The sequence below is a fragment of the Euprymna scolopes genome, chromosome 1 (assembly GCF_053919585.1).
Source record: "Euprymna scolopes isolate OS-2025 chromosome 1, ASM5391958v1, whole genome shotgun sequence".
Taxonomy (NCBI): Eukaryota; Metazoa; Mollusca; class Cephalopoda; order Sepiida; family Sepiolidae; genus Euprymna; species Euprymna scolopes.
Window position 1 is genome coordinate 50,508,445 of NC_136482.1, and position 16,976 is coordinate 50,525,420.

The window sequence follows — 16,976 nt, forward strand, 5'->3', positions numbered from 1 at the left end:
ATTATTAATGATTGTAAAAGTATTAATATAATTCTTATTGCGAAGGTTTTCTTCCGTACTAATCGTGGTGACTGATAATTCTAACATTTGCACACACGGTATTTACTCCCCTCCTAATGGCGTTAATCATTCAACTGGCAATCACTATATCCGTTTAGTCCCGAGTCTTGATGTTAAGCAATGATAGATTATTAAACGATATTGCCCATATTGTTTTTTAGTTATAAAAAGATAAATGCTCACGTTAAGTGTTTTAATAGAAATGTACTGGCATCTGTTTAACATTTGTCTAAAAATGAATTTTAAAATTAATTGACGAATAAATACTTATAATGAACCATGTGAATGCAGCACCGAAAAAAATGAGGTATTTTAATAAAGGTGATTTCATTTTGTGGGTTATTTTTATTAGAACTTTCTTATCGATATCGTCTGGCAAGTTTATTAATATTAAGTCTTTGAAATAATGGGTATCTATAATAAATGCAATATCGGAGAGAAAACTAATTGTTAAGAAGCTAAGTTTAATTGATGACAAAATAAAGACAGAAAATATTTCATTTTTTATAAATACTAACATCATTAATAATAATTACATACATTTGTTATATATCAAAAGTAAGAAACATTATTTTCTTGTCATCATGTGTAATTCTCTACTTTATATCATCAAATAATATATACATATCTCGTTATTCTATACTTTCGTTATTATTATTATTATTATTATTATTATTATTATCGTTATTATTATTATCATTATTATTATTATTATTATTATTATTATTATTATTATCTCTATTATATTGCTACAAGTTATTATTTTACGTGGTTACTAAAACGAGTTTTACGTACGTATGTTCATTTTGTCTTCTATTGATTGCATTATTCTTAAAATAATTACCCAACATCAATACAAAAACTCTACTTACAAGACGTAAGTTAACTTTCATCCATATTTTAAATATTGTTGTGTTTTAAATATTTTCACATGAATACCAGAGAGAACCATAATCTATTTAATCCTTGAAAAAATTTGAGACATTTAATTGTTAACTTAAGAAGCTATGTAGTAATACACAAATGACGTCGATACTTTTGTTTTAAATAAAATAATCGACTGCTTCCATATGTACAGTAAATACAGATTTGTATAAACATAATAAGGTATATATTATGATTAATTATTTATTAGTAGCAATATATAAAATTGATTACTCAATATTAGTACAAAAAAGGTTACTCAATATATATAAGTAATATATAAACGGTTAATATAATGATTGATTAATCTCAATGAGTAATATGTAATGATTGATTAATTTTAATCAAAATATTTCGTATTTGAATAATTTATATTAGTAATATACTACTATTGGTTTATTTAAATCACTAGTATATAATGATTGGGAAATATGTATACAGAATATATAATTTATGATAATTTAATTTTAGTATAATATATTATTTGTTTTAACGTAAGTTATGATGATTAATTTATATCCGTAATATGTCATGAATCATTAATACATCTTAGTATCATATAATCATTTATTATAATAAAAATAGATGATAAACCATTGAAGTTATATAATATGACATTAATTCTTATTACTTTTTTTTACACGGTGGTCACCACTTATCAAGGCCCAGAAGCCACTCAGGGATAAGGGTTATTGCAAGTACAGTACGTTACTGTGGAGATTTGATGAAGTGTTTACTTAAGGGGACGGTTCATTAGGAATTTGTTAACGTTGGACTTGAAGACATCCAAGTTGTAGTCAGGTGGGAAGCAGGCGACGGAAAAGAGTTCCACAGGCGTGCAGTTCTAATAAAGAAGCTTTGTTCATGGAATCTACGTTTTGATTTAGGCACAGATAAAGAGTGGGGGAAATTTTTGACAGTGGATTCAGCTAGACGGGTGTTTTTCGTGAAAGATTGGCGAGGGGGGACCAGAGATTGGAGTTCAGACGAGCACCTGCCATGAAAATAACGATAAAACAAGGATAGACTCGCAACATCTCTTCTGTGGGAGAGAAGTTGCAGGGTAGAGAAAAGGGCATTCCCCACTAAGCCACGAAGTCTATTTTGTACTCTGTCAAAGCAGGATAGGCTGTTTTTAGCAGCTCCTGCCCAGATATGGCAGCAGTATTCCATCCTTGGACGTGTTTGGCTTTTATATAGATAGAGAATTGCATCAGTAGTGAGATATCTTCTGGAGCGGTAGAAGGATCCCACCATCTTTCCATCGACCTTGGCAACAGACTTGATGTACGTGTTCCATTTCAGATCAGAAGTAAAGGTCAAACCCAGAAGCTTGTCAAAACACGGAGCTTCTCCTAGACGAGAGGCATCCATTTCAATTGATGCCAGATGGGGATCAGAGCGTTGATGATGTAAAGAATTACTAATATATAATTAGTGATGAGTTTATATAAGTAATATATAGTGGCTTAATAATAAATATTTGTAATATATAATGAGTTATTAATTCATATCAGAGATCTATAATGATTGATTAAGTTATAATTTGATATATATGGTGATGTGTTAATGCGATCCTGATATATAATAAGTGATTAATTATTACTAGTGATAGGTAATGATTAAATAATACGCATCAGAAATCTATTTATTAATTCATATTACAAAAACATTAAGAAATAATTCATAGTTGTATAATATATACATTGATTAATTAATATTAGTAATATATGATAGTTGATTATTATATATTAGCAATATATAATGATTACAAACTTCCCATTAGTAATGTATAATAGTTGATTAATTCATATTATCATTTTATAAATTATTATTAAATTTAATCAGTAATATAAAACATTACATTAATTAACATAAGTAATACGTGATGATTGATTGATTAATATTAGTAATTTATAATTATGTATTAATCTATATTGGTAGAAATTATCATATATTCATTCATATTTGTTTTAATATTTAACGAGTGTGGCTACCCAGCATGCCCGGGCCCATATAAACAATGAGAAAATTAAATTTGATTTTGAATATATTTGTTATTCTTAGGAAAAAAGAAGTTTTAATGTCTATGTATCATCTGCTATTTCGAACAAAAAAATATTTATCTACTTAGGACGGGTATTATACGTATGAAATAATTAAATCTTACCTAGGATAGGTAATTTATAGCATGCATATGGAATAATTTTACCTTTGCAAGGACGGGTAATATACAACACATATTTAAAATAATTTTACCTACACTAAAACGATTATTTAAATATATATATGAAGCAAATACTACATTAAAATATCAATTCAAATTACCATTGAGAATACGAGTTTTGTGTTATGATTAGGAAGCAGAGAATTCGCGAAAAGAGTTCACAATACCGGTTTTAAAAAAAATGTAATGTGTTTACATTAATTTGGACATTATAGTAATTGTACTATATCTCATGAAATTCAGAAAATAACAAATACTCTGTTTTGAAAAAAAATACAATTCGCCCTTTATTCTCTATGTTTTTTTTTTTCATATAATACATTTTATTAACTTCTATCAAGGATTGGTGATAAAATTTTAAATTTCTTCGAAAGATGTTTCTGAAAATATTAAAAAAAATAACATTAAATATTTTCAAAGATCTTTGTTATTGCTCACTAGATGACAATTGTCGTCAACCTGTCCTCTAAATATTTGATCCTGTCTATCCGAATTAAATACATGGTCTGTGGACGCCTATCCCTCAGCCGTTCACATAAGGTTCCTTGAACTAAAAGATAAGCTTTTGTGGAAAATCAGATTTTATTTTGGTATCATTATTCTCTGAGCTCAAGTGAAAATTTTTGTACTTATAAATTGCAATATTTCATTGAAATCATTTTAATCGCACCAAGGATCAACAAAATTTCCAACGATTTCGAAGCTAATAATTCCAGCCCAAATAATTATCTCGCCGTTTTTCCTGTTTATGTTCATATCGGGCTAGCAACTTTAAGAAGTCATCCTGTTGTCCAACCAAAGAGGCATCCAATTCAATTCGTGTTTAATCAGTTTAATAAACATTGTGAGTATCTGACAGTTTATTATCCCGAAGTAGGGCATTTAGTCGATGCTCTCTCCTTCGTTTCCGAATTTGAATTCGATTTTTCAAGTGGTCAGTAACTTCTGCATGATTTAATACAAGTTTGTCTGTACTGTGTAAGTTTTCAGACAACCCTTTTTTTGTTGTTTTTATAAATCGCTTGGGGAGAATTTCCTTGGTTTACTGTTTTTGTTTTCCATTCTTTCCTTTGCCCTCGAGACATATGTTTCACGGTTCGATGATCTCGCTACAGATTTTTTGCAATTCCGAATAGAGATTTTTTTCAATTTTCACAATTTCACTGTCCATCAACATCATTTCTGTAATCCTAATTTACAAAAGTTAGTAATCTGCGAAAACATTTGCTAAGCTTAATGAAATAAATTGATTTTGAATTCATTTATGAAACCGCACTTATGTAAGTTTCATTGAATAATGACCTAATTATGATAGTATACAGGCCATCAGCCCTTCATTTAAGTTACACGATGAAACTAAGTTTAAAATGTTTGCATGAACATTATAATTATTGATTTGATAATATAAGTTAGATATTTTGATATATCAATATTTGTGCAGATATTTATTATAATTATACTATGATACGTTAATTTATTATTTAATGTGAGAAAGCTAATAAGTATCCTCTGAGATATTTTTACTCTTAAACAAATAATAAATTATAATAACCATTCACTACTTGAATACACGCTTTATATTTTCTTTTTTCCTATTCGGAGATGTAACATTTTTATTTACAAATAAATACATACTAACAGATGCCAATTGTTTAAAATAAATTGAATCTATATTCGTGTGGATTTACCGTACGTATGAGGTCATTCAAAACACTAGAAATAATATTTATTTTTTTTTATCGAATCGATAATATCTAGATCGTCGATGTGATTTATGTGCACTATGTATATTATCTTTGTGAATAACAAAGCTATAACAATTTATTTTTACTTCATATATGATCAAGTTTTCTTAATTTTTAATTAAACATTTAATTCTTTAAATATCTTGGATACATTACTAACTTATATAATTTTCAGTAGAATGAATTAATGTACTTATTTTCTTTTCATATTTGGCTTTGTTTCTTTTGGTAAACCATATAGGAAGGTTTTTTTTGTTTTGTTTTTTTTTCAATTTTCACCCCAAACAAGGCACAGTGCCACTTTGAAGCAGGGGGCTACTATTAGGAACTTAATTAGCGGGGTCATTATGAAGGGAGAAGAGTAGAAAGATGTTTGTTAGCATTACACTTGAACTTCTGCATATCATTGCAGTTATATCTTTTTTGGTGATTTAAATTATCTTGTGGAAAATGAGTTGACAAAACAGTAATACATTATTTTTTAAAATGTTTGCTCGACTCTAGATTTAAATTTTTACAATTCTTCAAAACGGAAAGTTTCACAACATTTTTATTTAATATTAGCACGCATAAACTATAACAGTACTTCCCCTAATATCAAGATGCCTTATTCTAATGATGATGAAAAGTCATTGCACAATTCAGGTGATAAAATGTGTAATATGTAAATGTTAAGCGAAAGACGTCTTTAATGGAAACTGATCATGAAGATATTTGTTATTATTTTATAAATGATGATTATTGACCTAATTCTGAACCGATTTGAAATATATTAATTTACAAAATATAAAGTACGTCAGTTTTCAAACCTTCATGAAACTGAACTCTGGAAACTATATATTGCTTAATATATAATATACATTTAACAGATTTCATTATAATTAAGGTTTACTGAATGTTCGCATAAATAGCCACTGTTATCCAAATACAACTTTGTCTCTGTACGAGATTTAGTTCCCTATTGAGCCGTAACGGCCCAGTTTAGAGTACAATAAGACCACAATATTATTACTTTCGCATGTTACATGTTAATTCAATCAAGTATATAAAAATAATTTTATAAACAAAACAGTATGCTCTCTAAAGTGCAATGTAGACTGCAGTGTATTGTGAATTAAGTTACTGACAAGAAACATATGAAGCGTTCTGCCGTTATACCGAAAATGGGTACTTGACATTACATAGTATTCTATCAATTTGATTAAAAAATGGACGATTTAACCGATTTAAATGACAATAAAACTATGGTTGCATTGGACGTCGGGCATTTTTTCTAATACACACACACACTCATATATATATATATATATATATATATATATATATATATATATATCTTTTTTCATTTTTCTTAACCTTTTTCTTCTAGGGGGTGGGACATCCAACCAGATGTCCGACATTTACCCCTATTTCAGGGAGTCCAACCAAGAGATCTTTTCAGTGCAATCGTTTTTATTTCACTTGCACTTGGTTCACCGGGTATGCTTGCTATGTACGTTTTAAAGTTCTTTTTCATAAGCCCAGTTGCTCCTATAATGCCTGGTATGTGTGTGTGTGTGTTCAAACGTCACTGTATAATATTATGAAATCTATACTTCACTTGTCATTAACTATTCTGAGAGTTGATGTCATCCTTTATATAAATACCACGGCTGCAAAAACAAGTGTTGTAACTATTTTTAATGTTTTATTTCGATCTAAGATTAAAACGGTTGCAAGAACTATACTTATCCGGTTTTATCTTATCTTCTTTATTTCCCAGCGCCTATTTTTCATTTTGTTCATTTCAATAAATAACCACTTTCGAATTATTTTTGATACATGTTTTCTATCTTAATCTGACCTTGCCTGTGTTTTCTCTATTTTTTATTTACGCATTATAGACATCTATGAATAATGAAACGGGGCGCATTTTAAAATGTTCAATCATGTTTACTAGACACTAGCAGGGTACTTCAACATTGTCAACGAATATTCCACATTTCAAATACTTTTATTGTCACCGAAATCAGTGCAATTGTCAATCAAATTAATAGAGAGCGTGCTCTAGCGTGCACTTTTCAGGAACCTACTGCAGTGTCTTATGAATACAGTCTCACAGAAATTAGTTCACACTTCCATTGTACTTTAGCGAATCTACTGTCGGTTTTATGGAAGTATGTTTTATATAATAGCTGTAATCAAAAATTTAAATGCAAAAGTCAAGTTCAGTAGTTAAGTGCGGTTAGTCCGTATGAAGTGTTAACTTTGGTAAAAAATAGAGACACTTATTAGTCTGTATTGATGTAAGTGAAACGCCTGTCATATCTGTTTCTTTTACAATAAAAATCGTCTAATAGATTGATCAGTTTGATTTTTAGTACTATTTTAGTATAATAAGTTTAGTAAATACTGTATTAACTTTTTTTGTGTCCTGTCGAAATTAGTAAATATTTCAAATAGCCGAAAAATAATCGAGTAGATAATCTCTTTGAATTATTTCATTTAAAATACAATACTGATATTAGCTATCAGCAATTTTTAAATAACGTTTTACATTACCCATTAAATAAAATAATTAGATCGACAGTTGGTTTATTGTACTCATTTTACCAACTGTGTTTGATTCTCATTACACCGATCAAGCAGTGTTTTTATAAAATAGCTATTCGTTTTCCATGACTATTTAAAGTTAAATTATCTCAAAAACCTTTAAAGACCATAGCTTAACATAAACTTCAAATCTCTTACATTGAAAGTATTTATAAATGATATAATTATAAGTATGAATTCATATATTTAAAATTAATTTCATTAATGTGAAATGAAATCATCCAATATATTTTAATCCAACGATTGTAGAAATGATTTAAAGAACCAACTTTACACAAATCAAGGTTCGAAACAAGTTTGTAATTCAGGGAAATATATTTTAATTAATGTAAGAACCAAAGTAATGATAATATAGATAACTATTAAATATTTATATTTATTGGTAGACATTTTGTGAATAACATTTGCAAATTATATTTAATCATAAATCGTATTAGGAAATGCAACAATAATGTGTTTTTATTTATCATATATAAAAGTAAGAAACTTATATTTAAAGAAAACTGTTATATTGTTTTATAATTGAGAGATTCAATTTCAATTTAATGTTAGTATATAAATCTAATATCCTATTTAGAAGTCAATATATAACTCTCTCCTTCTCCCCCTCTCTCTCTCTCTCTCTCTCTCTCTCTCTCTCTCTATATATATATATATATATATATATATATATATATATATATATATTAGCTATCGTATCAAACGTGTGATTCGAAATTATGCAGTATGCATGAATTAACTTGTTTTATAAAAGCGTGAAACTATAATGCAAGTAAACATGGCACAATTTTATGGCGATAGTGATGTAAACAGTGAAGTAGTTTAATAACAGGCAAGTCATTTTTACGAAAGTTTTAGATCTAGTTAACATAGTCTCACAGAATCCCGCATATTTTTATGTAGTTCAAGCAATAAAATATGTCTCAATTTTAGCATAGTGTTATGCAAACATATTTAAGCCGAAAATATTTTTACTTAAAAAACTAAAAGTTTTAAATTTTTCTCAGCACCTTTTTGTAGTCGAAAACTCCAAGAAAAAATGCAACAATACTAGTAGCTGACTTTATCAAAACGGTGCAATTTTTTTGCGTTCTTCCATAAAAGATATACACTGCTGATAAGAAATTTAAGACCACTAAAAAATCTTTATAAAAAAACAAACACTTTTTTTAAGAATCGATATTAAACTCTTCCGACTTAACGTTACCAATGCTACGATCTAAAATGTTATGTAAACAAAAAGCTACATTCCAAAGATTTATTTTTACAATTTACATTTTTATTAAATTAGGCTTTTCACACATGATCAAAATTATGAGACCAGAGACAAAAATTCTATTAAATTGTACAAAAAGTGTATGAAAAGTGTATTAAAACATTCAACAATCAAACTTAATAATGATTTCTACCTCCACTGCTTTTGGTGAGTTCAAGAATTCTTTTGGGTATGCTATAAATAAGGCTTTCTAGTAAGGTATGGAGGATCCTGCTCCAGTTTCTGAAGATGGCTTCACGAAGTTCATTTTTTGTTAATTATTGTTTGCCATTTCGATAAACCTCTCTTGTCATCCATCCCCAAACATTTTCAATTGGATTCAAGTCAGGTGAGCATGCAAGATGTCAAAAGAGATGGACTCCATCTTCTTGTAGAAAGCTGAAGGCTCTTCTTGCAGTGTGGATTACAGCATTATCCTGTTAGAATAACCATTCATCTCAACACAACCGATTACCCTCCATCATCAAAGATGCTTTTTATAGCATGCTAACATAATCAGCTGCTGTTTGACGTCCCTGCACCATCTGGAGCTCCATCGTGCTCATGTAAGAAAAGGCACCCCATACCATTACGGACCTTCCAACACTAGGACGTGAAGGAAAATTTCAAGGGTAATGTTTTTGTCATGCCAATATCGATGGAATCCATCAGGACCTTCGAGATTGAATGTTTTTCTCATCAGAAAACAGGATTTTGTTCCACTTCTCAACGTCCCAAGTTTGACATTCACGACCAAATATTAAGCGGTCCACTTTGTGACGTAGGATCAATCGACGCATTTTTTTACGCTTTTTATTTACCATGCCTTTTTTGTAAGTGTCGTCTGATGGTTATTGGACTCAATCAGCATCTGTAACCGCCTTAAGAAAGCCCCCTGTCATTCATAACAGCCCGTCTGATTTACCTACTCAATCCGGGAGAAATTATGTGGTGGGGGGGGGGCTCACAAAGGATTTTGCTTTTCCATAATTCTAAGTGTTCTTTAGTAAGTTGCAAATAACAGTTTTACAGCGATTTACCTTAGCTGCTATGGCTCGCCGTGAGAAATCTTGCTTAATGAATCGTAGAATTCGAGAGCGCTCTATTTCGTTTAGTTTTCTTGCTTTAGGCATGGTAACACTTTTACACAGTGATTGCGTATCTCTAACTGAACTAGAAACATTAGAATTACCATAACTCTAACAATTTACACTCTTGGTCTTATAATTTTGATCATGTGTAAAAAGACTAATTTAATAAAAATGCAAATTTCTTAATAGAATTTTTGGAATGTACTGTTTTGTCTCCATAACCTTTTAGATTGTAGTATTAGTAAACTTTAGTCGGAAGAGTTTAAATTCTATCCTTAAAAAAGGTTCCTTTTTAAAGATTTTTAAGTGATCTTTAATTTTTAATCAGCAGTGTATATTTTTTGAAAATCTAACGCTTGTTATACAACCAAAAGCAAATATTTTTTGTTTCATTTTTATTTTAAAGACACCGTTAATATCGGTGAGTTTAATTTGCCTTTCTATAAATAATATTCTTAGAAATTACGACATGTATTCTGTTTTACTTTATTCGCTTAGAGAAGTTGGATGTATGTCGCGATATGTGGGTACATCTACGAGGATGGACTTCACGAATTCAACTGTAGGGCTGTTTTAGCTATATAGTGAGGTTTCGTATGCGTAATGCATACGACTCGTGTAATATCTTAATTTACTTACGTGGAGTGACTTTCGTTATATGAGTGTATTTACTGACAGACTAATAAAACTTCAATAGAGACAACAGATACCATAATTCATAAGTTTCTAATTACATAATTCCTTTTAGAAAAAAAAACGTTGCGCGGTTTCCTAAATTATCTAGTATTTTATATATATATATATATATATATATATATATATATATATATATATATATATAATATGAACTAGAGATATAAATACCAGCAGGATCTTCAGCCAGGATACTCAAATGGAGTGTTATATGGAAAAGACGTACTACTAGTAATAAGAAAGGGAAAAATAGAAACGACAGTAGGCATGGAACTACCCAACCAAAGGGAGATGAGGGCGCTACGGGAACAAGAGCCTACAAATGCCAAGTGTACTGGAAGCAACAGAAATGAAAGAGAGAATCGGAACGGAATACCTCAGGGGAACAAGAAAACTTCTTGAAACCAAATTATATAGCAGAAACCTAATAATAGGCATTAATACATGGACAGTATTACTAGTAAATACTATGGACCGTTCATAGGGTTGATTAAGAACTGAGACAACCCGATCAGAAGACCAGGAAACCCATAGCCATGCACAACGCACTACATCCGAGAAACGATGTTGACCGACATTACGTAAAAATGAAAGACGGCGGAAGGCGACTGGTTAATATAGAAGACTGTGTGAATGATAGCAAAAAAAAAACTAGAAAAATAGGACGAAACAACAACATAGAAGATTCATAAGGATGACAAAAGATGAAAATAACGAAAACACTTGGACATGGATGCGAAAAAGGACACATAAGCTGAGTAACCGAATTCCTAATAACTGCAGCACAAGACAACTCGATAAGAACCAACCACATCAAAGCAATGATCGACAAAACACAAGAAAACAACATATACAGACTCTGTGGACAAAGAGACGAGGCGATAAACCATATAATAAGTGAATGCAGCGAACTGACCCGAAAAGGAATGTTATATTATAAACTCCTTTTCTACGAATTCAAAACACAACAACCACTGGTGTAAGCAACAGTCCGTTTTTATTTCTCCTGTTGTTCTTGCTTATGGTAGATAGGGAGAGAGTGTGGGAGAGCGACAGAGAGAATTATCGTGGCGTCTACTCGGTTGACAATCAAATCAATCGAGTTTGTCTCTGCTTTATCGTTATTTTCATCGAAAGTGTTCGACTGAGCTTCAATCTATGGTCCCCCCTCGCCAAACTTTCAGAAGAAACACTAGACTAGCTGAAAACATTATCAATAATTTTCCAAACTCTTTATCTGTGCCTAAACCTAAACATAGATTCCATGATCAAAGCTTCTTTCTTAGAACTGCACGCCTGTGTAATTGTCTTCCGTTTTCCTGCTTTCCAGCTGTCTATAATATGGTTGTCTTCAAGTCCAACGTGAACAAGTTTCTGATGAGCCGTTCCACTTAAGTTAACAAATTTATCGAACTTCCATTACTATCGATTACTATATTGTCCTTTTGACTACTGTACCCTCTTTAACCCTTATCCTTGAGTGGCCTATCGGCCTTGATAAGTGGTGACGCCTATGTAAAAAAAAAAAATCTCCACGATTCAGCTAACCTGATCACATGACTCACACGCAATCAAATCAGCTTATCTTTTACTTCCGGTCAACATGTCTACACTATAATTCCACTCTCCCCCTCTCTATATATATATCCATTCTCATACATTCCTTTCCCCCTTATTTATAAAAATGTATGACGAAGACATACATTTTTTTTTTACTACCCACTTTTACTAAGGGAATCCTAAGCTCACCCCACTAGCAAAGGAACTGTCATACCATTATGCAATAAATCATAAATAAAAAAAATAAAATTCATCTACAAATAATACCATGTGGCGCGAATCCTTGCGCGCTCGAAGGTCAACAACTCTCTGTGACCCCATGGCCTCCATCTCGCATCTTAGGATCATGCAGAGATCACGATATCTCTCGTCACGCTATACCGCGTTTCCACAAGCACATGACTCATACAAGATAAAAGATTTTCTTATAATATTACGAGAGCATTTTCCTATGTCCCCCGCCGAATTACGCATCCGGAGAAAAATCCCACGAAAAAAAACGACAAAAAAAAAATTCTACAACTATTTCGAAAATTAGAATATATATCGACTGAACCTTTGACTCTTCCAAACTTACGACCTAGTTGACCCCTTATTCAACCCAGTAGTGTATCTTTTTTTCTCCTACACTGCTTAAATCTTATTTTTTTCTCTTTTCTAACATCTTATCATTATTATAATTATCATTTTTAATTCATTAACATGTTCTTACTTATAAATAAATCATTATCTCAATAAACTCCACAAGGCAAAAATTCACTCCCCCTCCATCCTGGTCACGGCACCAAAATTGAGTTGTTATATTATAAACCCTTTTTCTAAGAATTCAAAACACAACAACCATTGGTGTAAGCAACAGTCCGTTTTTATTTCTCCTGTTGTTCTTGCTTATGGTAGATAGGGAGAGAGTGTGGGAGAGCGACAGAGAGAATTATCGTGGCGTCTACTCGGTTGACAATCAAATCTCCACGATTCAGCTAACCTGATCACATGACTCACACAAAATCAAATCAGCTGATCTTTTACTTCCGGTCAACATGTCTACACTATAATTCCACTCTCCCTCTCTCTCTCTCTCTCTCTATCCATTCTCTAACAGGACCAGACACGATCAAGTGGGAAGGGTACTACACTGGGAAATATTTAAACAAATGCACAGACAAGTAGTACGAACATAAGGTGACAACAGTACTTATAAACGAGAATGACAAAGTTCTATGGGGCATACTAACTGATAACCCCACTTCAAGCAATAAGAGCGGAACTCGTAATAATTAACAAGAAAAATCCTGTCATATCGTAGACTTTGCTGTTCCATCAGACCACAAGGTAAAAATCAAAGAAAAGGAGAAACGGAGCGAATACACAGTGCTAGCCAGAGAGCTAAAAGGAATATGAAAGATGAAGAAAAATCAAAATAATACCTATAATAATAGGAACAATAGAAACAATCCAGAAAAACATTGACAAAAAATGGGAAAAATTTGAATCAAAGAAATGACTGGAAAAGTACAATGAAGAACAATCATGAAAATAGCCGAAATATAAAGAGAACCCCTTGAATGTAGAAAGTAACACTAGTATATATATATATATTTATATATATATATATATATATATATATATATATATATATATATATATATATATGCTCGCAAAAGTACCCGCCGTTGACTGGGTTCAAAAACAGCCTACAGAAAATGGACTCTGATTTATGAAAGTATGATAGGTTATGAAAAGAAAGGGGTGTAAATTTGGGTTGAATTTGGGAGTATCAAAACTAAAGCAAAATATGATGAAAGTAAAAATAAAATAGATAACCCCCCAAAAAAAATATTCTGTAGATCTATATTAAAAAAATCTTGTAAATCTTTGTGACATATTTACATTGTATGGAGGCCAGGTGCGAACGAACACCCAATAATTTTATTATCCATATTTCTTCAAACTGAGACATAATTATCAAAGTATACTTACGCAGATAGATATGAAAAGTCTTTATTAAGGTGTGTGTATATTTCAATTCTATGGAGGCCAGGCGCGAACGCAGACCCCCCCCCCAATTTTATTATACCATCCCTATTTAAGTTAAAACATACTTATCAAAGTATTCTTATGTACACCTATATCAAAAACACTTGTAAACGTTTTTTTTTTTCGATTTTTTTATTTCCATACTTTATGGACCAGGCGCGAACGCAGACCCCACAATTTTAATGAACCATCGTTATGGCAGATCAAACATACCCATTCCTGTGTCTCGATACATCTTCTATCAGTTTTTTAAAATAGTCAACCATATAGGAGGCTGTTCGTGACAAGACACACACACACACACACACACACACACACCAGACATTCAACTTTATATTATATATATATATATATATATATATATATATATATATATATATATATATATATATATATATATATATATATGCGTTTTTTTAAGGTTCACTGCTTGATTCCGAAGTTTCAATATTTCGGATCTTAATTTATATGCACTCCAAAATAAAATAACTATATTTTTGTTTTCGGCTAAATGGAAGATTAACTTTGCCCATTTGGATTTATATCCATATAAATGAATATATTGCTGCTTTTCGTATATAACTACAAATTAAACCGATTTATTCGTTTAGCAAAGGATCACTGCCTACTACATTGGATGCCTCTCCAGAAGCATGTGTTTTTTCACCTCCAATCTTTAACACATATGTAACTTTTTTCAAGGATTTATACTTTATTTTGATACAAAATATCATAGATTTTTTCGCTTTTGACTCTCATTCCCTTTCTCTATGACCTTTAAATAGATTTAATCTTTAATATTTTTTGTGTGTGCTTTTAGCGAAATAATTTAAAACTAATATCAATATTTTCATAATGATTTTCCACCGATTAGAGGTACCTACAGCGAAAATCTATAGATTAAGGAAATGATCTTAAACAGTGCATTATTTGTATCAAGCAGTACACTTTTTAAAAATTAAATCGGTCTAAATGAAATTTGAATATATATGTATACACACACACACACACACATATATATATATATATATGTATATATATATATATATATTAATATGTATATTTGGTTATTGTTTACTTATTGCTGTGTATTCTATCTATTATTTGAAATTAATGGTTACCTGATCAACTTCTACTAAGTAATTGATTTTCACCGAACGCATGCGCTGCTCCTTTGAGTCTTCTTACTCCCCCACCGTTCTTCTTTGTCTATGACTTTTACTTCTTCACATAATGGTAGATGGTTTCATTTTTCCTTCTAAATATGGTCAGCCATACCCGACTGTGTCATCACTTTATGTATGCGTCCACCTATATTTCATTCATTCTGGGTAACAATGAACTATTAAGTACACATGTCTTAAAATTAAACATTATATGGGTACAGTTAACTATACATAACAGATAATATATGCAATAATGAGGAAACAAAACAATATTTATATATATATATGCGTTTTATTTTTTATTACCATATCTTTCTGTTAAGTTACATTATTGTTTCAGCTACCCGGCCGTTTTTTATGCCGTCTGTAGCTTCCTCAGACATTTACAGGTTTCTGTAAAAGTCTGAGGAAGCTACAGACGGCCAAAAAAACGGCCTGGTAGCTGAATCAATAATGTAACTTAACAGAAAGATACGGTAATAAAAAGTAAAACGCATATTTGCTCTACAACAGTATTGATCACTTTCTTCAGTTTTTATTAATTACTATTTCTACTAAATATATATAAAGTAATAATAATTTTTACAAGATATTATTATTTACAACTATCAATAACATAGATTTAAGTCTTTGAAAATCCTTACAATTGCACATTGGCATGAATACTTGTAAAGAATAAATTATAAAAGTTATACTTCTTAAATGTTGGAAATTTAATTCTCAGTATAGGCGACTGAAAAACCTAATTACAAAATACTTACAACTTCTATCTAATCATGGCTGGCATAAATAGAACATACGACACACGTGAAGTAAATAATAATTTTCGTTCAAAATTACGTCGCGATTCCCGAGTTCGACGAAAAAGTTCAGATTCTGACAAGACATTCGGACGTTTCATAGACCGAAAGGTTATGGGCGTAATACTTAAGATGAAAACAGCAGTTCGAGGAATCCAACTAATACGAATATATTTTTTAATTTAACACCGATTCGCACCATTTATATTTTTTATAATAGCTTTCTTCTTATTTAAATGTTTCTGTTAATTTTACTTTAAGGCTAAAATGCTTCTGACATTTGATGACAACAGAAAAGTGTGTAGCAATTAGAAAGTGTTCTTAACTTCTTTTGATATCTCACGCAATGCTAAAACTCATTGAAATTTGAAATTAATTAATTAGGCAATGTTTTTTTACTACTTGATTATGACAGCATGTCCCCGTCGCTAGAACAGCTTCCGGGTCTCTATTTTATCAGCCAAAGATTTCCATTTTAAATTGTCAACTGCAACTGGGACGATTGTATAGTGAGCGGGGAATAGTGTCAATCATTGAAGGTTTATCCGGTCAAGCCGCAGGGAATAAATGAATCGAAAATATGATTCAACTGAAAATTAATGAAAAAATAAAAAAAATGGTTTCAAAAATAAGTTTAAAATCTGATGTTTTAGAAGGTTACTGATAAAAATTATTTTGTTTTTATTTTAAAAGGAGCCAGTATATAAAGCACTTAGAATATTGCCAATTTCCCGATTTTTCTGTCATTTTCAACTGAATACAATGTTAAAATTCTAGACTGTTATCACGTTATATCTTCGTAAAGTTGTCAGCAGATTTCGACTATTAA